This window comes from Dama dama, chromosome 23, assembly GCF_033118175.1.
Source record: "Dama dama isolate Ldn47 chromosome 23, ASM3311817v1, whole genome shotgun sequence".
Taxonomy (NCBI): Eukaryota; Metazoa; Chordata; class Mammalia; order Artiodactyla; family Cervidae; genus Dama; species Dama dama.
This window is the reverse complement of record NC_083703.1, coordinates 71,777,429-71,804,230: the sequence shown is the minus strand read 5'-3', so window position 1 is coordinate 71,804,230 and position 26,802 is coordinate 71,777,429. Positions and strand designations below refer to the sequence as shown.

The 26,802-nt window shown below is 45.1% G+C and overlaps 2 non-coding genes across 2 annotated transcripts; one reads left to right on the top strand and one right to left on the bottom strand.

The window, feature by feature from the left end:
- Positions 1–210: 210 nt before the first annotated feature.
- On the bottom strand, positions 211–360 carry LOC133045360 (small nucleolar RNA SNORA79). The gene has a single exon (XR_009690234.1). It is a non-coding gene; the product is annotated as a small nucleolar RNA SNORA79 (small nucleolar RNA).
- Positions 361–22,020: 21,660 nt separating this feature from the next.
- Positions 22,021–22,127, top strand: LOC133045388 (U6 spliceosomal RNA). Its single transcript, XR_009690249.1, has one exon. It is a non-coding gene; the product is annotated as a U6 spliceosomal RNA (small nuclear RNA).
- The last annotated feature ends 4,675 nt before the right edge of the window (positions 22,128–26,802 follow it).

Here is a 26,802-nt window from a genome sequence, read left to right as displayed (position 1 = left end):
TCCCTCTCATCTTCCTCCTAGGAGCCTCCCTCAGTAATCACTTATACAAGAATTCCCATCTCAAGGGCAATTTGCATACCCAAGAAGAAAAGACAGGTACCTTGGTTCTCAACTGCTGTCTCCTTTAAGACTCCATAACATTTGGTCTTGTTGAATTTCCTATCCTAGGATTCTGAGTCACCTATTTTCTTTCTTTCTTTCTTTTTTTCCAACTGTCGGACTCCACAAGAATCAGAAAGCACTGATGGACAGCCAACCCATTCCCACGGTGCCCTGAGTGAAGACAAGTCTGCTTAGATATATGATGGACTAAAATCCCACTACTTCAGGCTCCAAGCAGTGAGAGGAACTGAGTCACCTAATTTCTGTATACGGACCTCTGATTGAGTTAGACCAGGATGGCCTCTCTGTTTGTCACAGCTGAGCAAGTCCAAATTGAGTGAATTTGGTAAAGTTTGTGAATCATTCTTAATCTGACTCCATCTGGAAAATGGTGCCCATTACTCCCCTAACTTTAGTGCTTGTTTTAGTGACTTAAGAGAATGTATTTTGTGACAGCTTATAGCATTGTGATTGGTTTAGAGTAGGCACTCTGTTAGTGAGTTCTAGGCTTTTTGTTTGTTTCTTTCATTCTTTTTGTTTGTTTTTTACAATATTCTTTTTCTCCCTTACTCAATTCAGACTGGGGAAGCATTAAGAGAAAATTTATCAGAGTGCTATATGACTTTCAAAGCACCATGGAAATGTGGGAGTTCAAAGAACTATGAATTTAGAGTCTCAGAGATCTAAGTTCAATTCTCTAGCCCACTGCTTCTCAAATTATAATGATCTTATAAATCACTCGAGGTTACTGTGAACATGCAGACTCTGATTCAGGAGGTCTGAGTGGAGCCCAAGACACAGCTTTTGTAACAGAGCTCCAGGCAATGCCAAAGCTGCTGGTCCTCAAAACAGCAAAACTTTGAGTGGTAAAGCTTTAGTCTGTCTTTTGGTTCCAGAGTGATTTTTTTTTTCCTCCCCAAACAGTCAACCTGAATGGTAGGCTCTTCCCTTTTCATAGCATTTTGCACCTCCTGTGAGATGTGGTTCCTGCCAATAAGAAGAGCTCAGTGGTTGAAACAGCCAGGAAAGCTGCTGGTTGTAAAGGGTGGTGTGTGGTAAGTTGAGCAGGGAGGTGGGAGGCTGCTGAGGGGACTTGCTCCTGGAAAAGGAGTCAAGAAAGTCTCTTTATGGGAGGAGCTGTCAGTCTATCACTGTCCGGATATCCCCTGATTCCTACGTGCTTGCTCCCATACGGAAGGACCACACACAAGAATCCCAGGACTTCTATGACATCTCACCTCCTGTTGCCTGGATGCTGCTGTTGGTGCCCCGTCTTCTGGACAAGACTATCCACACCTGAACCCACCGTGTTCCTGTGGCCATGGCCTTGAACTTCTCAGCTGCCTATGTATTGACATTAGAGGTCCTGGCCTGCCTCTTTCTGATCCAGGGTCTGTTTTGACACCATGACTAAAATGAGAGGTTCAGGCAATTCCAGATATGAAAGGGAAAAAAAAATGTGTGTTATTTCCACAACATTTAGTGCATTTCCTCTTTTCATTATAATCCTGGCCAAGTCCTTACAAACATTATCCTTTCCAAACCGAGATTGGTTTTCCTTATTCATGGATGCCAACAGCTGGGGTAGGTTTCCCCCATCTGCTCACTTTCTCCTTTGCCATTCTTCTTTCTTTGCCCCTGTTTTCCCTTGGGGTTCTCAGCATGGAGGCTTGTCTAGGAAAGGCCACTCTTGGCCTGAGTAGGGGGATGAGGTTTTCCGCTTATTGTTAAGCTACCTTCTGTTGGCGTATCTGGGAGTTTCCACTTATAGCCTAGAAGTAGGTGAACAGAGAACAGGACCTTGATTGATTAATCCTTTCCTAACATATGCTAAGAATCCTGATATGCCAGACACTGCTCTGGGTTCCATGGATACAGCAGTAAGCAAACATGGTTCCTGCCATGACAGTCTCGCTAGACATATTATTCTCATCTTACCAATGGGGGCACTTAACATACACACATACATACACCACACACGCATTCTAGTCTTCAACCTCCTGAGAAACCCAATCTCACTATCTACAGGGGAATGGCTTCTGTCCCAGGTTCAAGGAAAACAACAGAAATTCCTAGAAACGTCTATTTGAATAGCTATTATCAAAAAAGACAAGAAATAACAAGCGTTGGTAAACATGTGGGAAAAAGGGAAGCCTTGCTTATTGTTGGTGGGGATGTAAATCAGTGTAGCCACTACGGAAAACAGTATGAAGTTTCTACAAAGTTTTTTTGTAAAAATTAAAAATAGAACTATCATAAGATCCAGCAATCCTTCTTCTGAGTCTGTTTCCAAAGGAGCTGGAATCAGGATCTTGAAGACATATCTGCACTCCCAGATTCATTGCTTTATTATTCACAATAGCCACGACATGGAAGCAACCTAAATGTTTGTGGAAAGACAAATGGATAAAGAAGACGGGGCATGGAATATTACTCAGCTATAAAAAAGGAGGAAGTCCTATCATTTATGACACATGGCTCAACTTGGAGGACACTATACTAGGTGACATAAACTGGAGAGAAAAAGAGAAATACTGTATGATTTTGGAATAGAGTGCGGCAGAGTGAAGCCTTCAGCAAGTGGCTATTGCTGTGCACAATTACCCGCCGCCCGCACTCCGCCACCTCCCACATCCTGTTCCCAGGCAAAGTTAACCCGGGACCATTAGTCGTCCTGCTTAGCCACCGGCTGGCGCCACAGTGGGCCCCTCCCACAAGTGACCAGCAGTCAATGAGCAACCGTTAGTGGTCCTGCTCAGCCATTGGCTGGCGCCACAGTGGGCCCCTCCCACAAGTGACCGGCTGTCAGTGAGCAACCGTTAGTGGGTCCGTTCAGCCAACAGTTGTGAGTGGTGGGCGTCCAGCAGAGAGTGAGGTAAGAGGTAGATCCCAGCCTTCTCCCAGCTTTGGGCAAGCAGATGAGCTGGGGGTCCGAGGGAACAGTCTGGGGGCTCCAGAGCCCTCACCAAGACCACCCACTGGCCAGGCCCAGTCCTTGAGGCTGAGATGAACCTCTCCCCAACCCTGCCTCTGCAACCTAATGGCAGTAGCTGTCTGCATGGGACACAGTCTGCGGGACCTGCCCCTGCCGGTTGGGTGGCCTGAGAGCCTGGGTTCTGGGTGCCTGGCTTCTTCAGCAATGACAACTGGGTCTGGGGACCTGGCCCCAAAGGACCCACCAACTAAGATCTGCCTCCTCTTTGCCAGGACCAGGACCTCGAAGGAGGAAAGTTGTGCCTTGAGAACTTGTCCTTTCTTGTGAGAACAGAGAATAACATTGGTTTTGGTTGAGGTTTACAGGAAAGACTTGGCTCTATGACCTGACCTCAAGAACAAAGGCTCTGACACCAAGAAGTTTGCAACAACTACTCATGCCCCTCCCTCATTGTTCATAGAAAAGAGCTTTGCTAAGAGCTTCCAGGGAGTCTGGGGTTTTTAAGGCATGAGCCACCTATCTCCTTGCATGGCACTGCCAGTAAACCTTTCTTTGCTCCCGATTCTGACGTTTTGGTATTGTTTGGCCTCACTGTGCATCGAACACAAGCACTTGGGTTTTGGTAACAATTTCACTTAAATATGTAACCTAAAATAGCCAAACTCAGAAGCAAAGAGTGGTATGGTGGTTGCCAAGGGCAGGCAGAGGGGGAAATGGGGAGTTGCTGGTGAAAGGCTATGAAGTTTCATTTATGCAAGATGATTAGATTCTGGAGATTTAATGTACAGCAATATGACTGTAGTTAACAATAGTGTATTGTACACCTGAGGGTACATATTGTTAAGAGGGCAGATATTAAGTGTTCAAGTCACACAGGCCAAAAAAGAAAAAAATGGTAACTTTGTGAGACAATGGAGATATTAATTAACTCGAGTTTGGTGAATCTTGCGCAACATATATATTTATCTATATGTATACCTTAGTGAAAGTGAAAGTCGCACAGTCGTGTCTGACTCTTTGCGACCCCATGAACTGTATAGTCCATGGAATTCTCCAGGCCAGAATACTGGAGTGGGTAACCTTTCCCTTCTCCAGGGGATCTTCCCGACCCAGGGATCAAACCCAGGTCTCCTGAATTGCAGGTGGATTCTTTACCAGCTGAGCCACAAGGGAAACCATAGAATACTGGAGTGGGTAGTCTATCCCTTCTCCAGCAGATCTTCCCAATCCAGGAATCGAACTGGAGTCTCCTGCATTGCAGGCAGATTCTTTACAAACTGAGTTATGAGGAAAGCCCCCATATGTGTACCTTACATATACACTGACAAATAAAAATTGTGTATATGTAAGGTATACATATATATATATAAATTGTGTATGTAAGGTATACATATACACAATTTTTATTTGTCAATTATACCTCAATAAAGTTGTTGAAAGTAGAGCTAATGTACTTTAGTCATTTTTTCCTCTAGGGGAATTTTGAGGGCAAATGGAGTGGGAGTCACAGGAAAGGTTTAAAAGTACCATCGATCAAAGAAACCAAGTGACTGGAGACTTGTTTAATGTAGAAGAGGGGACAAGAGCGCTCTGGAGGGTCTGGCCCCTTGGTGGAGGAGGATGCTCTTGAGAGAGGGCAGTGAGTCATAGATGGGACCCGCATGCTTATGTACAGAATTTCAAATCCAGCATGGAGAGGCTCTTGCTTGAAAACTAATGGTGAATACAGACAATGCTCCAATCCCTGTGGAAAACGACTGCACTCAGCTCCCTAAACTCTGTGTTTCTCCATATTTATATGTGCTGTTACCCAGTGAATACCTGATTAAGGAATGCAGCTGCCAAATGAATACATTTGTCGCTCATCAAATGGAACCATAAAGCCAGCAATGATGGGGCTTATTAAAAACCTTCTTTCACTCCATGAAAAATCCTCCACACGTCCCAGCCGGTCTCAATATCGCCGCTAATGAAATGGGTAACCAATACACAAAGATATGTATTCAAGAGCAAATTAACTGCCTCAGGAATAGGCATCATAAAGATTGCAGCCTGGAAAATAAATAGACAATGTATTGGGCAAATTGGCCTCGTGTTTAAGTGTTGATGAGTTGGAAATATTGGTTTAGCTTCTTGATGGAAGCAGGCAGTATGGGATGCTGGAAGGCAGACATTAGTATTGAAAAATCAAGCTGGTGAACCTCTTATTTGCCAGAACTGGGAAAGGGTGAGAAGGAGGGAGCAATGAGCCATTCCTGAGCTGTTACTTAGTGCCAGGCCCTGTGTTGTTGCCACCTAGTCCTGGTATCGCCCAAGAAGCAGGGAGGCACTATATTTTTAGCCTTACCTACCTATGACCAAGTAATCAGATGACACAAAGAGATTTTGTTTCCTCTGTCTGTCCAAACCATTAGTGCATGAGCCTTTATCAGAGTCTTTAAAAAGAGTTAACACCTCTTAAATAATCCGCCAGATATTTCTGGGCTCCCTTGAGCCCTTGCTCATGATTGGAAAAAAAGAAAAAAAGAAAGAGGGAAGAAGGGACTGAGAGAGGGGAGGAAGGATAAAGGATTTCCATTTGCATCTTCTGCTCCAGATTCTGGTCCTTCTATTCCACACCGACTCTCTGCCTTTATTCTTCTCTGGAATCTTTCCGGACCAGAAGGAAGCAGTGACCTGTAGGTTGAATGGCCATTGCCACACCTCAGCTCAGCACCTAACCTCAGGTTAGGTCTGCTGTTCTTCCCTCCCTGCTCATCCCAGTCAACACACACACACAGCTGGAGGAGAAGGCCATAGGGTGGGTTTTGAGTCACGTGGGTTTGGGTCTTGTGGTCCCAGGCAGGTCTCCTGACATTCCAGAGTCCCTGCTGCACCTGGAGAGTGAAGATGAGCTCGTCTCCCTCACGGGCCATTGAGAGGAACTGATGAAATAACGCACAGAAAGTTTCTGGAATGATGCACAAACATCAGTCCCTCCTGATCACCTCCATGATTTTCACAGGCCTTCCTTCTTTCAAAAGGAGCCAGTGAAGGGGGTAGTGGAAAGGAAGTTCACAGCAGCTGCAGGTTTCTCTACAGAGGAAATGAACGAGCTGACTTAATGTGTAACAAAATCACAAAAAGATAAAAAACAGCAGGCCCAACCACCTGCTTATGCAGCGTTTTAATTACTGTTTATTATTTAATTTATTCTTTTATATTAGTATGTTTAAAATATGTTTACTTACTAGAGTTCCTTATTTTTTTAGCCTGATTACTATAACAATTATTTTTAAAGGAAGGCTAATGAGTTGTTTGGGCTTATCTGCTGACCAGTCCAGGCTAAATGACAGTCACTTTCCTTTTGAGGTAAGTGGATTCTGAAGGGCAGCGGAGGCTGTGCACCCCATTTGTTTATGGGCACACGTCTCAGAAGTAGGCTCCCCCAGAAGCAGATAAGGGCGTAAATGCCTGTGATTTCCCTGGGAAATGATCTGAGGAAGTATCTGCAGGGAAGTGGTGCAGGGAAGGGAAAATATAGAGTGCCTTAAAGAGCAGGTTAATGCACTAGCCCCTGGGGAACTTCTGGTAGGCAGCATAGAATCCGCATCACAGGTAGGCAGCATAGAATCAGTCATCCTGCCTGAGGGGGAGGGAGCTGAGGTGATTATCCACCAACTCAGGTTAGCGGTTTGAATACTGTTCCTGGGGACAACTATTCTCCAGTCTTTCCAGCCTCCATGCAGAGGACGGTAAGCGGGGAGCTGCAAGTGCTTACAGTAGGACGCCATCCCCTTGAGTGAGGACAGGTGAGTCCCCAAGAGGATGTGCATCAGGCACTGAGGTACAAAATTAAACATCTGGGATCCATAGAACATCCCCCAGTTACAATGTTGTTATTGCTGTTGTTGTTTTTCCCCCCTCTGGCTGTGCTTGCTGCAAGGCTTACAGGACCTTAGTTTCCCAACCAAGGACTGAGCTCAGGCCCCATCAGTGAAAGTGCCAAGTCCTAAGCGTTGAGCCGCAGGGAATTCCCTGCAATGTTGTGTTTCTGTATATGTCTTTCTCTCCAGACTATGAGTTCTCCAAGGGCAGAACTTGTTTTCATGCCCACTGTACAGCACAAACCTGGCCTAGAACAACCACTCAGCCAATACCTGCTGATGGACTGAATGAATGGTGGAGGGGCTAGGTGATTGAAGGCTCATAAATGCACAGGGTTGAGATTATAAACTCAAATACTTGCAAGAGCCAGGGAGAGAGTTAAATGAGTAACACAGTGCAGAAAGAAGAAAAATCAGAAAGTGCGGACTGTGGGAACATGGAGGACATATGTCCTGTTAACAGCGCAGCAGTTATTCAGCTTTGAGTGACTCTCTCCTTGTGGGAGTTGGACCCATGGTGGCTGGACCTCTTGACTTTTTAAAAAGAAAATCCAGGACTCTCCATTAGATAAAATTTCTTGATTTGTAAATATGGCCCATGATGTAAAATGTTCTGAAAACTAGAGACAGATCCTTCAAACATGCCTGGGGGATGTAACTCATTGCAAGGCATGTGTGATCATCCAGATACATGGAGCAGGACACAGCACAGAGCATGTCCAGAGAGGTGGAAGCCCAGATCCCCAGAGGTCCCCACAGTGAAGTGCCCTTGAATGTTCATGGATTAGATGGATTAGTAACATAAAGAGCCTGATAGCTTTATATAGTTCCTTAGGCAGGAGACTTGTGTTCTAGGGCTGGCTGACTTGGGGTGGGGGAAACCCCTCTATTCCCACATCAGTAAAGTAGGCATATTAAGGCCTGACCTCTTTTGTGGTGAAGGGTATTATGTTGATAAGTGCGACAGTCCAAGCTTGGTTGGTGCCCTTCTCTGCTGCCACTGAAGGTTGTGTCCTTGGCTTAGGGTTCTTCTAGGCCCTCTTCCCATCTCTGCCCTAAGCCTTCAGGGTCTGCTGTGGTTGTAAGTCTCCTATCTAGTGGTCTTTTTTGTGATCCGCCTGTTTTTGCCATGTTCCTGGCAGCCTAGTGGGTGGCATGCTAAGCTGTGATATCCACTTCTGGTATGCCACCTTCTGGACCACTCAGCTAGGGTTTGAAGCCTGGAGCTCATGACTCAGAGAGGCAAATATGAATCCAGTTCCTGCTTCAAAAGAACTCATAGCCCAGGGGAGGCAGACCCTACTCAATGACAACACAAACATTAAGGATCAGTGGCATTCCTCTGTTTACCAACTCCCATTCCTTTCCTTCCTGGGCTTTCCGCTAAACTGCATTTCCTAGATTCCCTTGCAGTTAGGTGAGACCATGTGTCTGAGTTCTGACCAAGGGAATGTGGGCAAAAGCAATGTAGATTGATTCTGGCATGTTATGTTAGTCACTCAGTCATATCTAACTCTTCACAACCCCATGGACTGTAACACACCAGGCTCCTCTGTCCATGGAATTCTCCAGGCAAGAGAATTCTTGAGTGGAGTTCTCAAGTGGAATTCTAGAGTGGGTTGCCATTCCTTTCTCCAGGGGATCTTCCCAAACCAGAGGTAGAACCTGGGTCTGCTGCATTGCAGGCAGCTTCTTTACTGTCTGAACCACCACAGTTTTGCAGTTCTCAACACCCTCTCTCATTCACCATCCATTGGGTAAATGGAGAGAACTCCAAGCACCAACAAAGGTCCCAATAGTCAAAGCTATGGTTTTTCGAGTAGTCATGTATGGATGTGAGAGCTGGACTATAAAGAAAGCTGAGCACTGAAGAATTGATGCTTTTGAACTGTGGTGTTGGAGAAGACTCTTGAGAATCCCTTGGATTGCAAGGAGATCAAACCAGTCCATCCTAAAAGAAATCAACCCTGAATATTCATTGGAAGGACTGATGCTGAAGCTGAAACTCCAATACTTTGGCCACCTGATACGAAGAGCCGACTCATTAGAAAAGACCCTGATGTTGGGAAAGATTGAAGGCGGGGGGAGAAGGGGGCAACAGAGGATGAGATGGTTGGATGGCATCACCGACTCGATGGACGTGAGTTTGAGCAAGCTCTGGGAAATGGTGAAGGACAGGAAAGCCTGGCATGCTGCAGTCTGTGGGGTCTCAAAGAGTTGGACACAACTTAGCTACTGAACAACAACAAAGTACCAAGACAAGTATGGAGCCACAAGATGAAAGGGCTTGGGTTCCTGAATGACTGCAGAGAGTAGAAATTTCCACAACTCCAAGTGACCTGGGTTATGCTGTGATATGAAGGATAAACATTAATGTGTTATGCCCCTGAGATTTGGGAGTTGTTTCTTTCATCAGTTATCCCACCATGACTGATACAGTGCCCTGATACAGTGTCATACAGAATGGCTTGGGAACTCCTGGGCCTCCTGGGGAACCCCTGGGCTCTCAGGAGGATGGGCTGGACTTTGACCCAGCATTCATTAAGGAAGCTGTGGGCTCTCTACCAGGGCCTGGGGAGTGTGGAGCTGGGATGTCTAGATCTGCTTCCACATATGTTAAATTAAACACAGTTAAATGGATTTTGTGATGCCTCTTGAGGAGGGTAGAAAGAACTTCAGACAAGAATAATTGTCCCAAATCCAGGAATTCACATCTCAATATGCAGGATAGATTTAACTCCATCAGGGATAGCTAAAGACCATGAACTGCTCTTGGCAAGTGGTTCTACTTCCGAGAGGCACTTATCTTGCTCACTATGTGAACAGGTGAGAGTAGGACTGAGGTTGCTTCTAGCAGGCAAGGATCCTTGAACTTGAAGCTTCACTAGCCACTTTCATCCTGCCCCTAGGGATCTGGGCCAGAGAGCATGTACATGAGCATGTATCAGTGCATATCTGCTGCAGAGGGCAAGGGGAAACAGTTCAGTCCCACCTCATTTGGAGCAAATGTATTCCAGGCATCATCCTCTTTTCTGGATATTTATACCATCTACACCTTCCCTAAGGGTTGGATTATGAGATTCAGAAACCAGCTCTCTCTACTTCTCACAGAAGGGAGCCTGTTGGAGCCCTGCCAATGGATGGAGGCTGGAGAAAAAGGTATTAAGAATCAAGGCAGTTCCTGAGGGTAGGAAGCAGAATAGGGTGGGAATGGGATGGACTCCATCATATTTTTGCAATTTCTTTGTCTCTCCATTTAAGATTTAAATTTCAGGGAGAGAAGCTGTTACACATGAGACATGACAAGACATTCTCAGTGAGGTGCACAGGCTTCCAGGGCGCCCAAAGTTTCCCGTGGGAATGTTCAGTTATTGCTGATACCACTGTTGCACAAGATGAGGTGATCTTTGCCGTTCCTATGAAGAATGCCATTCCTATGCTATGCTCTCCAGGTGTGTCCCCCAACCTCCAAATGTTCCGAACACCATGACAGCACACCAGTACAACATAACTGCAATGAGCAATGATGCTGAAGGCTGAGCAATGACTCCTGGAGGCTCAGAGGTGAATTTTCTAGACCTAGCATCACTCAGCAGGTTCAAGCCTGAAAAGCTGCCTGAGATCTATTCCTGGGGTGGGGACTGACTTAGTTATATTTGCTTCTTCCTCTCCCCAAAATAGCCAACAGCCCATCCTTTAGGGCATTTTTTTTTTATCACAGATTATGATAGCTTATTTCTTTTCCATGGGGATGGTCTTGATCCCTGTCTCCTGTACAATGTCACAAACCTCCATCCATAGTTCATCATGCACTCTTGTCTATCAGATCTAGTCCCTTAAATCTATTTCTCACTTCCACTTACAAATAGCTGTGAAAAGAAGAGAAGTGAAAAGCAAAGGAGAAAAGGAAAGATATTCTCATATGAATGCAGAGTTCCAAAGAATAGCAAGGAGACATAAGAAAGCCTTCCTCAGCGATCAGTGCAAAGCAATAGAGGAAAACAACAGAATGGGAAAGACTAGAGATCTCTTCAAGAAAATTAGAGATATCAAGGGAACATTTCATGCAAAGATGGGTTCGATAAAGGACAGAAATGGTATGGACCTAACAGAAACAGAAGATATTAAGAAGAGGTGGCAAGAATACACAGAAGAACTGTACAAAAAAGATCTTCATGACCCAGATAATCATGATGGTGTGATCACTCACCTAGAGCCAGACATCCTGGAATGTGAAGTCAAGTGGGCCTTAGAAAGCATCACTACGAACAAAACTAGTGGAGGCTATGGAATTCCAGTTGAGCTATTTCAAATCCTGAAAGATGATGCTGTGAAAGTGCTGCACTCAATATGCCAGCAAATTTGGAAAACTCAGCAGTGGCCACAGGACTGGAAAAGATCAGTTTTCTTTCCAATCCCAAAGAATGCTCAAACTACCGCACAATTGCACTCATCTCACACGCTAGTAAAGTAATGCTCAAAATTCTCCAAGCCAGGCTTCAGCAATATGTGAACCGTAAACTTCCAGATGTTCAAGCTGGTTTTAGAAAAGGCAGAGGAACCAGCGATCAAATTGCCAGCATCCGCTGGATCATCAAAAAAGCAAGAGAGTTCCAGAAAAACATCTATTTCTGCTTTATTGACTATGCCAAAGCCTTTGACTGTGTGGATTGCAATAAACTGTGGAAAATTCTGAAGGAGATGGGAATACCAGACCACCTGACCTGCCTCTTGAAAAACCTGTATGCAGGTCAGGAAGCAACAGTTAGAACTGGACATGGAACAACAGACTGTCTCCAAATAGGAAAAGGAGTATGTCAAGGCTGTATATTGTCACCCTGCTTATTTAACTTATATGCAGAGTACATCATGAGAAACGCTGGGCTGGAAGAAGCACAAGCTGGAATCAAGATTGCTGGGAGAAATATCAATAACCTCAGATACGCAGATGACACCATCCTTATGGCAGAAAGTGAAGAGAAACTAAAGAGCCTCTTGATGAAAGTGAAAGAGGAGAGTGAAAAAGTTGGCTTAAAGCTTAACATTCAGAAAACTAAGATCATGGCATCTGGTCCCATCATCTCATGGCAAATAGATGGGGAGACAGTGGAAACAGTGTATGACTTTATTTTTGGGCTCCAAAATCACTGCAGATGGTGATTGCAGCCATGAAATTAAAAGACGCTTACTCCTTGGAAGGAAAGTGATGACCAACCTAGATAGCATATTAAAAAGCAGAGACATTACTTTGCCAACAAAGATCCGTCTAGTCAAGGCTATGGTTTTTCCAGTGGTCATGTATGGATGTGAGAGTTGGACTGTGAAGAAAGCTGAGCCCCGAAAAATTGATGTTTTTGAACTATGGTGTTGGAGAAGACTCTTGAGAGTCCCTTGGACTGCAAGAAGGTCCAACCAGTCCATCCTAAAGGAGATCAGTCCTGGGTGTTCATTGGAAGGACTGATGTTGAAGCTGAAAATCCAATACTTTGGCCACCTCACATGAAGAGCTGACTCAGTGGAAAAGACCCTGATGCTGGGAGGGATTGGGGGTAGGAGGAGAAGGGGACAACAGAGGATGAAATGGTTGGATGCCATCACCGACTGGATGGACATGAATTTGAGTAAACTCTGGGAGTTGGTGATGGATAGGGAGGCCTGGCGTGCTGCGATTCATGGGGTCACAAAGGGCCGGACACGACTGAGCAACTGAACTGAACTGATGATAGCTTATTTGTCAAGGTGCCTCTGTGTTTCTTAAAACTAAGAAGTGACAACTAAGAGTATTTGAGCCTTGATATGGGAGTGATTGCTCCTGCCTGTGCTGCGAAAAGGGGGTGGTTGCAGGGACTTGGGATACCAGATGGCTCTGAGAGGAAGCCCCATTTCAAGAGTAATGAAGGACAGCAATCTTTGAAGAGCAGCATCAACCAAACTCTCTGAACAAAGATGGACTGGATTAGACCCTTAAAAACAAACAAATTCTCAAGATCCTAATGTTTTACCAGGACTTTCTGATGCTTCACTGGTCATCTGGGCTGTGGCATCAGGAGGCAGGCTCCTCTCTGTAAACAGACTAATTTCTGCATGTAGGTCAGGGCAGATCTCTCAGAACAGAGAAAATCAAACCAGGGATCATCATGGAGGGAGAAAGAGAAGGTTTAAAAGGGCAGTCTTGGTAATATTTTACTGCCTCTTTAGATGATCACTAGTGTGATAGCCAATAGCTTGTTTATCTCTTAAGACATTTATAGACTGTTTCCAATGTGTGAGGCATTAGGAAGGATGGATGAAAACACAGAGAAAGTATGATCCTTATTCTCAAAGGAGTTATAAACTAGGGATAATGATAATAAGTAATATTGATAGGGGGCTACATAGTTTGCAAGGTGTTTGTGTGTGTATGTGTATGAATGTTATAGTGCTATTCATCATAGGTATTATCCATTCAGGATTTTTCCTGAGAGCATCAGGAAATCAAAACTCAGAGAGGTTAAGCAACTTGACTAAATTCGCACAGCTTATCAGTGAAGAGATCAAAATTTTTTTTCAGATTTTTTTATTTTGCATAATACATGTATCTAATCTTTTTCAAATTCTTCTCTCATTTGGGTTATTATAGAATATTGAGCAGAGTTCCCTGTGCTATATATAGTAGGTCCTTGTTGGTTATGTAATTTAAAAGTATTTATTTTATTTCTTTGGCTGCATTGAATCAGTTGTGGCATGCAGGATCTTCTATCTTCATGGTGGGATGCGGGATCATTAGTTGCTGTATGCAAACTCTTGGTTGCAGCATGCATGTGGGGTCTAGTTCTCTGACCAGGGATCAAACATTGGGCCCCCTTCATTGGAAATGTGGAATCTTAGCCATTGGACCACCAGGGAAGTCCTTGTTGCTCTTATGAAGCTGTGTATCTTCTTGGGAAGGGCACTGTGGGCTAGGAGGCAAGGGGTTTGGGATCTAATCTGGTCACAACCTGGTGACTGGTCTTCTCTGGCTTCATTTCCCATCTTGTCCCCTGAGTCAGCAGACTGCTGACACCACCTCAACTCCTTTCCCCCATCCCGATTCTACTTTGGACAGACACGCCTGGGGCAGGGCAGGAAGAAACACGCACACGGGTTCCCTTGGAACTACCATCTCTGTCAATCTGTTCTGAATATACTGTAATGCTGGGAGCTCGTCTATGCTCTTTTTTTTTAAATTAATTTATTTATCTGGCTGCTTTGGGTCTTAGTTGCCGCATGCAGGATCTTCATTATGGTGTATGGGTTTCTGTTATTGTGGTGCAGGTTTAGTTGCCCTGTTGAATGTGCGGTCTTAGTTTCACAACCAAGGATCGAACTCATGTCCCCAGCATTGGAAGGTGGATTCTTAACCACTGGACTACCAGGGAAGTCCCAAATCTATGCTCTTAATAGCAATTTTCTTTGTAGTTGTTGCCCTGCTGCTGAGCGCAACAGTTTTCTTTCCTACAAATGGATGTCTTATGAAAGGAAACACTTAACATAGCTCCAAAATCATGACTATGGCATTTGGCCTTAACTCTGCAGGGTCAGAGAAACAGAGGAAAAAAAGCTGAGCCTTGTCCATGGAGTCAGTGAAGTGCAGGGGGTGTGTGGATCCTTTAACTTGACCTCCTTGAGCTTCTGTTTCCTCATTTGCAAAAAGAGGACAATACCTCTACACCCTATTAAATGAGATGACATGTGCCAAGTGCCTGGCACATAGTAGGAGCTCAATAAATGTCAGTGCTTGTCTTCCATCCCTTCCCAGGGAGCAGGGAAATGGCTCTCCTCCCCAGACAGCCAAGTCCCTCTTTGCCTACAACTCTCTGGGTTTGTTTAGCTTGTGTAGTAATTAGGCACCAGCAGCTGAGAGTATCCAAACCCACAGCCTTATCTTTTCCCCAGGCTGCTTCAGTTGATAGAGGGTTGGGTGGTAGATGACAGCTTGTTTATCCAGAGAGGCTGTAAAATATTCTGTTGAGCGAACACACAGAAAAGCTCATTTGTCTTGTCTTTTGTCTCTACAACTGCACTGTTCAGAAGGGACGTTCTCCGATCTTACCATCGGCTCGCTCCTCTGAACGTTGTTCACAGACCCTCTCTGCCCACCCCTGGGAATGCTGGGGCTGCTCCACCCTCTCCCTCTCACCTTGCTGCCCTTGGCAAGAGGTCACCACAAGGGCTCCATTGACCACACCTGGTTTTGGCCGCTCCCCTGAGCTTCAGACTGGACACCACACCTGGGTGTCCATGGACCCCACCCACTCAGCCCATTCAAGATGGAAGCCACCTCCCTTCCCACACTTGCTGCTTCTTTGGGTCTCTGGGTCTTAGCCACTGGCAGCATTAGCCACCCACTCCTTGGGCCTGAAACCTGGGAGACCGTCCTGGACGTCCTGCTTTTTCTCTGCTCCACATCCTAACGCTTATCAGGCCCATGTTCTCTCTCAAATCTCTCTCCTGATTGTCCTCAACTCGGCCCCGGCCACTACCAGCTGGGGGAAGGCACCGGGTCCTTCTGCATGCCTGCAGCCAGGGGATGGTTCTGGAACACACGGCAGACTCTGTCAGCCCCTCCTCCCGAGTCTGCAATCCTGAGGACAGGTGCAGAGAAGAATCTGTGATCATCCCCAGAGGCCATGGGAGGCAGGAAATAAACCCAGGTTTTTGAGAAAAACAAGCCAGTCAACAACAAAAACAGGGAACAAAATAAAAATATCCTGGCCTTCAAGTCTGGTGCCACCACATATCAGTGGTGCCATTTCTGACACTATTTCAAATCTCTCTGGAGCTCATTCTCTTCATTTCTGAAAAGGGGCCCATATTTCATGCCTCCAAAAGGTGCTGTGTAGTTGTTTAGATGAAGCTGTTTATGCAGTAGATGATCAGCATTAGGCTCTTCACTCTTTCTCTCACTTTGAACAGTACTACGTAGTTCTTAGAACCTTTTCTTAGATCGTTCATTCATTCTGCTCATTCATTTCACACTCTTTTGTTGTGTGCCTACTGTGAGCTGGGAATGATTCTGGGCGCTGGGATGGACTGGAGAACAAGTCAGACTTAGTCCCATCTCCCCTGGATTTCCATTTTTGCTGATGTGGAAGGCAGAAGAAAGCAAGTAACAAGCAGGTAATATAATATCAGGTAGTGTTAAGTGCCACGATAAAGAATCAAGCAAGATAAGATAGGAGTGTTGGAGAGCAGGAACTCCCTCGAGAGAGCCAGGGAAAGAGTCAATAAACAAGTCTAAGAATAATTAAAATAATTTCTTGACTCTGGGATGTGCTTGAGAAGGAAATAAGTGTGGTTATGCAAAACCACAGGCAGGTTGAGAGGATTAAATATTAAAAATATATGGGACAAGCCTTGTATGGTGGTACATAGCCTACACCTAGTGACCCATTCTTTCCCCAATTCCTCTCTTTCCTGTGTCTTTAATTTCTCCCTCCATGGGATCCCTCCCACCAGCATTTACACAAGGCCAAGTCTCTTTTTGCTTAGAACACACCTTTCTACCTCAACCCCGTGCCTTCCTCCATCTCTGATCCTACCTTACCCCTTTGAGAAAATGGTTCCAAAGAATTGTCTCCACTTCCACATATCATTCTTCTACTCATTTCAGCCTGGCTCCTGCCCCCAGAAGGGTCCCAGAAACTGCTCTCTCTGAAGTTACCAATGACTTCCATGGTCACTGAATCCTTTGAGTTCTCATACACTTGTCTCTGGGCCACATTCAATACCATTCTCTCTCCAGTTCCCAATATATCACCATCTCTTCAAGTTTGTTACCTGCCCCCCTCCACCCCACCAGTCTGCTTACTCTTTCTCAGGCTTCTTTGCTGACTTATCTTTCTCAGTTGGCTCCTTAAATTACTGGGGTGTCCCAGAGGTCCATCCTGGGACCCCTTCACCTCTCTCCTTGTACATGATCCCTCAGTGATGGCTCACATTCCCCTAATTTATGTCTTCAGCCCAGTTTGCTCATCTGAACTCCTGGCCCATATTCTCAGTTCATTCTTCAGTCAGTTCAGTTCAGTTCAGTTGCTCAGTTGTGTCTGACTCTTTGTGACCCCCTGAATCACAGAACGCCAGGCCTCCCTGTCCATCACCAACTCCCAGAGTTTACTCAAACTCATACCCATCGAGTTGGTGATGCCATCCAGCCATCTCATCCTCTGTCGTCCCCTTCTCCTCCTGCCCCCAGTCCCTCCCAGCATCAGGGTCTTTTTCAATGAGTCAACTCTTCGCATGAGGTGGTCAAAGTATTGGAGTTTCAGCTTTAGCATCAGTCCTTCCAGTTCTTAGACACCTCCAACTGGAAGTCCCTTGGACATCTTAGACTCAACAGGTCCAGATTGGAGTTCACCATCATCTTCCCCCCAGTCCTTCTCTTCTGCTCTCCCCATCCCAGTGGTTTTCACTGCCATCCCGCTGTTGTACAAGCCAGAGCCTTGGACTTCACCAGTTCCCTTCGACGCCTCCTTGACCCTCATGTCTGCTGTCATCAAGTTCTGTAGATTCTACCCACGAAATCACTCTCAGATTTGTTTCTCTCCCACTGTTTTCTCTGCCCACTTCCCTAATTCAGCATGTCTTGGCTGAACAACTGCATAGTCTTTTCCCTGTCTCCACCTTTGTCTCCTCTGATCCGTCCTGCCCATACAGAAGACAGATCATCCTCCACTGCAAACCCAATGGTGCTCATTCTCCTGTTAAAAACCCTTTAAGACTCTTTGTTGCCTGCAGGATTAAAAACCAGACTCCTTTCCTTTGCACCCAGGCCCTGCAGGCACTACCTATCTTTCTGCCCTCCTCTCCCACGAGTTCTGTCTCACCCAGTGCCCCCAGTCACACCAAACTTGGTCCAGGGGCTCGGATCTACAAAGCCCCCTCTCTCTCTCTTGCTTGGGACATCTTCATCACACTTCCTTCTAACTGGTGGTTTTTCTCACAGTGGGCTGAACTGAAGGGACCCTGAAGATGAGCCATTCCAGCTCCTCCTTTAGTGGGTGAGTCTCCTGAAGCCCAGAGAGGAAGAGTGATTTGCTGAAGGTCACCCAGTATGTTCAGCATGCTTTATGCTAAGCAGAATGACCTCACTCGTCTCCCTCCCTCAACCGTGATGAGAGGGAAACTTGGCATAGGCTTGGCTCCCCCCCAAAGGTTCCGGCTCTTTTTGCTTCCAAAACCAGAAAGCTGAGCAAGTGGCAAGTTTTGCTGTGAAGGCGTTGTAATAATGTGGGATCCCTTTGCCTGGGATTTCTGAGACTGAGGTCCTGGTGACACTGGCTTCTCCTGCCACCGGTCCAAACCTCTCACGGTCATGCCCCAGCTTTTCCTCACCACACCGCTGATCCAGACCCTCACCTGCAGACACTCCTGCCTGCTGCTTCTCAACTGAAGCAACTTGAGTCTCTCAGGCACAACCCGGCTGGTAACAAGGCCAGGTGATATTTGAGACCCGGAGTGCTCAAGCAAGGTGCCAAATGCTATGCCCTGAGCTGAGGTGGGGTTGATGCCTTGGCCATTGAGCTGGTAACCAGGTCACAGACTAGGCCCTGACCCTGGCCACAGACTGAGCTCTCATTCTGGTTATAAAATGGTCCTGACTCTATACCCAGACACAGCTTTGACACTGCTTCCAGACTTAGCCTTAATTCTAACAATAGACAGAACCTTGATCCTCATCCCAGACTGGGGCCTGACCTTGGCTATGACTGAACTCTAATACTGGCCCCAGACTGTGCCCTGACCCTACTTCCAGACTGAGCCCTGATCCTCATCCTTGGTTGAGTCCTGACCCTAGCCCTGATCCTGCTCCAGGCTGTGCCTTGACCATGGGCTGACCCCTACATAGCTCACTGATGAGATCTGCAGTGGTGGGCTCCTGGTGAGAGGTGTAGTTGAACCAAGATAAATCCACTCCTTTAGGGGAGGGATAGAGAATGTGGTTTCCTGGGAAAAACAGGAGAAGATCAGCCTCTGGTGTTGTTACACTCATGGATTTTTGGGGGTCACCAGCTGCAGAAGGAGCAGGCTCAAAGGACCTCAGCAAAATCATGTCTGGCAGAGCTTCCCAGGCAGTTTAACTCCCAAATAATGGAGAGATTATTCCTGATGATATCCATCAAGCTGAGATTGAGAGCATTTCAGTGAGAAGGTGCTTTAATGACTCTTCAAGGATTTGGGACCTAAGGAAGCACACATCAGAGGACGATTTAATCTTTCCCTCATAAAACCCTCACAACAAGGAGATCAACTTCAGAATCCAAATTCATCCTGACATAAAAATGTGAGCTCAAGACAGTTCTGGATCACCGATAATTGTCTGGGGCTAATTGCTGTGGTCTTGGGGGTGTTTAAGAGCAGCCAAGGGTGGATGGGTGTGGCAGAGGGCATCCAGGGACATGCTGAGCTGTCCCCTGCAAGCCCCTGGAAGGAGCTGACAGTAGTGACATTGGGGATAAGCCAGAATAAGGTGAATCTGGGGGCAGTAGAAGGTCTTGCTCAGTGATGGCTGGCCCATCCCCTTCAATGTGGGCTCTTCTTCACAAATCCCTCTCCAGATGGATTAGCGGTCAGCAGATAGCCACAGCTATTTGCCTAATGGGAAGCCTTAAAAGTGCTGAGAAACTCCTGTTCCCAGGCCATAAATGAGACAATTATGTCTTATGAGAGCTACTATAAAGAAAGCCAAAAGGAGCTGCAGAGCTGATCCAGGTATGTGTGGGGAGGGTCACCATCCTCAGAATGGTTTCTCCAGCTCTCTGAGCATGAAAGTGGGGTCCCCTGATCAGGGGCTCCAACTGGGCCTCTCTGCCTTCCATTCACAGCTTGCTTTTAGCTGGGGTCTCCCCGACCACAGAAGCAACATCTCCTCTCAAATGCTGAAGCTTCCTTTCTATGTCTTCTATTGCAAAGATTTTTTTTCTGTTGCATAAAATTAATTGATATTGTGTGTATGTGGGGGTGGAGGGAGAGATCATGAACAAATAGAGCCCAGCCACTGATTTCCAAAGGAAACATATTTTGTAATAATTAGCTGGCAAAAAGCTGGAAATGATGAGATGCAAACTCAATCAAGCCCTGGCTGATGCATAATATAATCATTTATACTAAATTTATGTCCATAATGTGTTGTGCAGCCAGGGAAGGTATGAGATAAAGTGGTGGGACCCTCCTCCTACTTTTTTTCTTTCTATTAAAAGAAGACAACCTTCTTTTTTTAAAATTGAAGTCGAGTTGATTTACACTGTTAGTTCCTGCTGTATAGCAAAGTGACTCAGTTACACACATATATACATTCTTTTTTTATATTCTTTTCCGTTCTGGTTTATCCCAGGATATTTGATATAATGTCCTGTGCTATAGAGTAGGACCTTGTTTATCCATTCAACATATAATAGTTTATATTTACCAACCCCAACTCCCTGTCCATCCCTTCTCCACCCCCACCCCCCTTGTCAAACACAAGTCTGATCTCTACATCTGTGAATCTATTTTTGTTGTGTAGATAGGTTCATTTGGGCCATACTTTAGAATTCCACATATAGGAAATTCATATAATATTTTTCTTTCTCTTTCTGACTTACTTTACATAGTATGATGATCTCTAGTTGCATCCATGTTGCTGCAAATGGCGTTATTTTCTTTTTTGTGGCTGAGTAGTATTCCATTGTATGTATGTACCACGTCGTCTTTATCCATTCATATGCTGATGGACATTTAGGTTGTTTCCATGTCTTGGCTACTATGAATAGTGCTGCAATGAACATAAAAGTACAAATATCATTTTGAATTATAGCTTTGTCTGGATATATGCCCAGGAGTGGGATTGCTGGATCATAAAATTCTATTTTTAGTTTTCTGAGGAAACTCCTTACTGTTTTTCATAGCGGTTGCACCAACTCACATTCCCACCAACTGTGTAGGAAGGTTCCCATTTCCCCACATCCTTTCCAGCATTTGTTGTTTGTGGACTTTTTAATAATGGCCATTCTGACCAGTGTGAAGTGGTACCTCATTGTAGTTTTGATTTGCATTTCTCTATTAAGGAAGATAACATTCTTGAGTAAGACACAGAAGACTTAAAGGAAAAAAAATGTACAGATTTACTGTAGAAAAAAATTTAAGTTTAAAAGTATACAGTGAAACACAGAGCCAATGTTAAAAGAAAGCAAAGACTGATAGAACACACTGACAGCATATGCAACAAAGAGCTGCTACACTAGATATAAAAAAGTTTCTGCAGATCAATAACAAAAGACAAATATGCAATGGGAAAGCAGGCAGGGCTTCCCTGGTGACTCAGTGGTAAAGAATCCGCCTACCAATGCAGGAGACACGGGTTTGATCCCTGATCTGGGAAGTTCTCACATGCCTTGGAGCAACCAGGCCCATGCATCACAACTATTGAGCCTGTGCTCTAGAGCTTGGGAGCCACAACTACTGAAGCCCGTGCACCCCAGAGCCCGTGCTCCTCAACAAGAGACGCCACCTCAGTGAGAAGCATGCACACTGCAACTAGAGAGTAGCCCCTGCTTGTCGCAACTAGAGAAAAGTCCATGCAGCAACAAAGACCTGGCATGGCCAAAAATAAATAAAATTATTAAAAAGAAAGAAACTCAGGCAAAGAGTGAGGCCAGGTACCTTCTAGGAAAGGAAAGATGACAGCAATGTTGCTCGGATCTCCTTTCCAAAGAACCTCTTGTGGGGAGAAGTGAGTGACAGCCTCAATTTAAAGTATCTTTTGTTCCATGGTCACTCCAGGTCAAGCTTCCCCCAGCCTATTCACAGCCAGCAACCAAGTACACCGGGGTCTTTGAATCAGGACCCTCAGAAACTCCCCAGTAGCCTGATGGAGGCTTTCTCAGAACTGTGCTGTGTCTGAGAATATTCCCACCTAATGCTTCCTTCCCCTCCTCTGTCACAAAAGTGTCAGACCTGCACTTGGTCCAAAGGCTCTCCTGCCTCTTGCTCCTTCTGCCTTTTGTCCTCCAGAGGTATTTCTCCTGAAAAGGTCTTGCTTGTATAATCCTATCTTGGCATCTGCTTCTCAGAGGCTGTGAACTGATACAACCCCAGGTCCACATAAAAAGTTATTCAACCGTGCTCGCTTCGGCAGCACATATACTAAAATTGGAACGATACAGAGAAGATTAGCATGGCCCCTGCGCAAGGATGACACGCAAATTCGTGAAGCGTTCCATATTTTTGGAAATAAAAGCAAAACTAAACAAATGGGACCTAATGAAACTTAAAAGCTTTTGCACTACAAAGGAAACTATAAGTAAGGTGAAAAGACAGCCCTCAGATTGGGAGAAAATAATAGCAAATGAAGAAACAGACAAAGGATTAATCTCAAAAATATACAAGCAACTCCTGAAGCTCAATTCCAGAAAAATAAATGACCCAATCAAAAAATGGGCCAAAGAACTAAACAGACATTTCTCCAAAGAAGACATACAGATGGCTAACAAACACATGAAAAGATGCTCAACATCACTCATTATTAGAGAAATGCAAATCAAAACCACAATGAGGTACCATTACACGCCAGTCAGGATGGCTGCTATCCAAAAGTCTACAAGCAATAAATGCTGGAGAGGATGTGGAGAAAAGGGAACCCTCTTACACTGTTGGTGGGAATGCAAACTAGTACAGCCGCTATGGAAAACAGTGTGGAGATTCCTTAAAAAACTGGACATAGAACTGCCATATGACCCAGCAATCCCACTTCTGGGCATACACACCGAGGAAACCAGATCTGAAAGAGACACGTGCACCCCAATGTTCATCGCAGCACTGTTTATAATAGCCAGGACATGGAAGCAACCTAGATGCCCATCAGCAGATGAATGGATAAGGAAGCTGTGGTACATATACACCATGGAATATTACTCAGCCATTAAAAAGAATTCATTTGAACCAGTCCTAATGAGATGGATGAAGCTGGAGCCCATTATACAGAGTGAAGTAAGCCAGAAAGATAAAGAACATTACAGCATACTGACACATGTATATGGAATTTAGAAAGGTGATAACGATAACCCTATATGCAGAACAGAAAAAGAGACACAGAAATACAGAACAGACTTTTGAACTTTGTGGGAGAATGTGAGGGTGGGATATTTCAAAAGAACAGCATGTATACTATCTATGGTGAAACAGATCACCAGCCCAGGAGGGATGCACGAGACAAGTGCTCCGGCCTGGTGCACTGGGAAGACCCGGAGGAATCGGGTGGAGAGGGAGGTGGGAGGGGGGATCGGGATTGGGAATACATGTAAATCCATGGCTGATTCATATCAATGTATGACAAAACCCACTGGAAAAAAATAATAATAATAATAAAAAAAAAAAATTAAAAAAAAAAAAAAGTTATTCAACCTTCCTTGTAATTAAGAAAATACAAATTAAAATGTCATTCTATCTTCTACAATCAAATGGACAAACATTTAAAAGTCTTTAATATCTTGTTTAGTGAGGGAGGTACAAAATGAATCTCCCATATTGAACTGATGCCAAGAGTACAAAATATACATAATTCACTGAATCAGCATTTTACTTCCAGGAATCTATTCTATAAAATATGTACATATATGTACAAAGATATTCATGGCATTATTTATATTAGTAAGAAACTTGAAAATTTCTAAATGTGCATTAATAAGGAACATTTACATCCATTATGGAATACCCATACAAAATAATTTGCAGTGAAAAGATGTTTGTGATGCCAAGCTCAGTGCAAATAAGGGCAAAACCAAAGGATATATTGTTTACTGCCTTTGAGTAGGAAAACTCGTCTATAAATGAGTTTATATGCATACAAACTGGTGAATAAGTACAAACATCTGGAAAGGTATTTGCTAAATTGCTAAGATTATTTAGGGGAGGAGAGTGAGATTAGGGGTAGCTATTAAAGGGAATTCACACTTTTTACTCTATTTCCTTCTTTATTGTTTAGATATTTGACAGTGAATGTGCATTATTACGTTTAAATAAAATGAGTGATAATACATAAGAACAAAGAAAGACCTCTGCAGTATAACAGTTATAAGGAGTATTGGCCTTACTGAGAGTCTGTGTCCATATTCCAATCATCTGTTCAGAGTGTTTGGATTCTCCTGGGAATGGCCTTCTGTGGCAGCTAACGGCATAAGAAATTTGTTCTTATTCTCATCTTTATCCTTTAAAATTACTTTTACAAAAATGTTAATAGGAGATGGCATTGCCCGTGTCAGTCCCTGCCTGACAAACCATCCCTGATTCTGAATCTTTTTATTCTTTTCAAAAATCCACTCCCTGCCCCCAATCCTCCGACCTGAAGGCCGAGCATACTATCACTGAAGATTTTGTAGGGACACACCCTAGCTCTCTAGCCTCAGTTTCCCCATCTGAGTTGGAAGAGGCTGGATTAAGTGATTTCGGTGTCCTATGAATATTTCAAGGACTCTGAGGCCACTGGCATAGAGTTGCTGTTCTTGGCACAGTCTGGACAGGCAAGGTGCCACAGAAACCCACCCATAGACCTCGGCCTGACCTTCAATCAGCTCATCCACCTCACCTGGCATCATTGCTCCAAGGTGAGCCACCTGGCTGGGTAAACATGTCCCCAGGACATGGCTAGGTCCTCCCCCATCCACATATCAGGTTGCCCATGCTTTGTCTCTTACTGAGTCATGATTTCCTCTGATCAACTATTAATAGTTTGGATTCCTGTTGCATTTTCTTTATTGATCATGAGGTGTGTAGAAGCCCCAGTGGCCACTTTGCCCAGCTTCCCATATGATCAATCACTTTATATACCACATCTGCTGAAAAAACAGACTCTGAACCAGCACAGCTACAGGTTCATAACCCTGAGACAAACCCCAAACATCAGGGTCCCCCAAATAATAAATCCTTGGATAACTTTCCTTAATTCTGAATTCCCTAACAAAGACAGGTTTATTCTTGATTGTTGTTATGATTAGCTCTGAAGATACCTTTGCAGTTTTGAAAATTGTGTGAGAAAGTGTTTTTTTAATCCATAAGCAGATAAATGTAAACCCGGCAAGTTTAGAGACTCATCAATTGTTTTCCCCGAAATAACTGCTGTGTTTTGTGTTTGGGAGCTGGTCCTTCTGAAGCCTGACTCCTTTACACTCTGCAAGTAAACTTTTCTAAGTACTTCTACATCTGGGTCTGCCTTGACATGAGATAACGTAATGCGTTAATTTGTGTGTGCGCCTGTGTTCCCTATGCTAAGTGGAGAGGGGTTTTGTCTTCCCTTGCTAAGCGGGGAAAGGAGAAGCTGCCTAAACAGGAGTCTCTTTCTTGGTGTTCCTGAGAACCTGGGCTTCCTGGGTGCAGGAAAGGTAAATCAAAGTGAGGCGGGAGAGAGGACTTTGAGGGACAAAGTGGAACCAAGTGACCAGAATAGGGAGGGAGAGCACGTTCCCAAAGATCAGGAAGCACATGTTGTCTGGGGTTCTGTTGAGAGAAGGGAATTCCTGAAGATAGTAGGATTGATAGAGGAGGACTATGAAAGACTTCTAAGGAGGCTGGATCCCTGGTACTGGGGCTCCCACTCAGGCAGTTTCCTGAGCCCAACTTGGCACGGAGGCAGTATTGCCATCTGCCACCAAGGAACCTGAGGGCTAAGGAACAACCCTCACAAAGGCTACCAGTGTGGACCTACAACCCCTGGATATCTGCAAAGTGGGCTCTTTGTAAGAAACACTGAGTATAAACTTCCTGCCAGCTTGGTAAACTGGACCTAGGATAGATTTAGAGGAAATAACACTGTGACGAGTCTTGCCTTTCTGAGCTCAACACTCACTACCATTTCTCCTAGTATTTAGCACCCTCTGTCTTGTGTGGTCCCCTGACTTGTGCTCTGCCCATCCCCAGCCTCCGGCCCCCCTCACACCCTGCATCCTGAAGGACACACTTTTGTTTGTCACATTTTGAACAAAAGGACATATCTTCTTACCAGTTGTCTACCATGGGGCCTTGTACCCAGTAGGTTCTCAGAAAATGTTGGTTGAGATGAAACAAATTGCGCTAAACTGTAACCCACATCCCAGCCCAAGCCCTAGCCTCATGCTTTGTTTCTGGTTGATAGTCAACACAGGATTGCAGAATGGAGAAAGGTGAGCGAGGTATTCCAATGTGACCACTCTGTGGCAGACAAGATGAACCTGAATGAGTAAGTTCACGTGTGTTGTTCAAAAGCACATCAGTGACCTGGTTTAATCACAGGAGACCGGCGAGCAAGGGGCCTGCGCATCTGTGAAACTAGCCATTTTGAGCCAACCCTTGCATAGGAGCTGGTGCCGCTTGATCAATTAACCCCATGCCCTTGTCTTCCATCTGTGCTTGGATGGAGATGCTCGGCTCTGCCATGAGCGCAGAAGGTAATATCCATCCTTCGAATAGGCTGCATGTGTGTGCGTAATTGATGAGTTTCTGCGGTCTGGAGAGAGAGGAAGAGATCCAAAATCAATTGCTCGCTGTCTGTACACAGTGGCTGGCCCTTCTTGTGGCCTGGGAGGAGAGGGCAGTCAGCTGTGGCCTCTCGCTAGGGACACCAGTGGGCCAGACGATCAGGCCTGCCAAGGGCTGCTGGGAGGGCTTGTCCTCTGTCTTCAGCCACAGCTCTCCCTCCTGGCAAAGACATGAGTCCTGCTTCGTGCTCAGGGTCACCCGGACACCTGTCGAGTGGTGGAAACAAGCTGTTTTAAAAGGTGATGTCTGGCCAGTGTGAGTACACTGGCCTCTCTCTGAATCATTTTTTAAAATTCTTTTTCAAAGTAATTTAAGTGGTTGGCTATCCAAGTCTGTCCTAGGGGGATGCATCATTGAACAGCCCTAAGGGTGGGGTCTAGAATTACACTGCTTGGG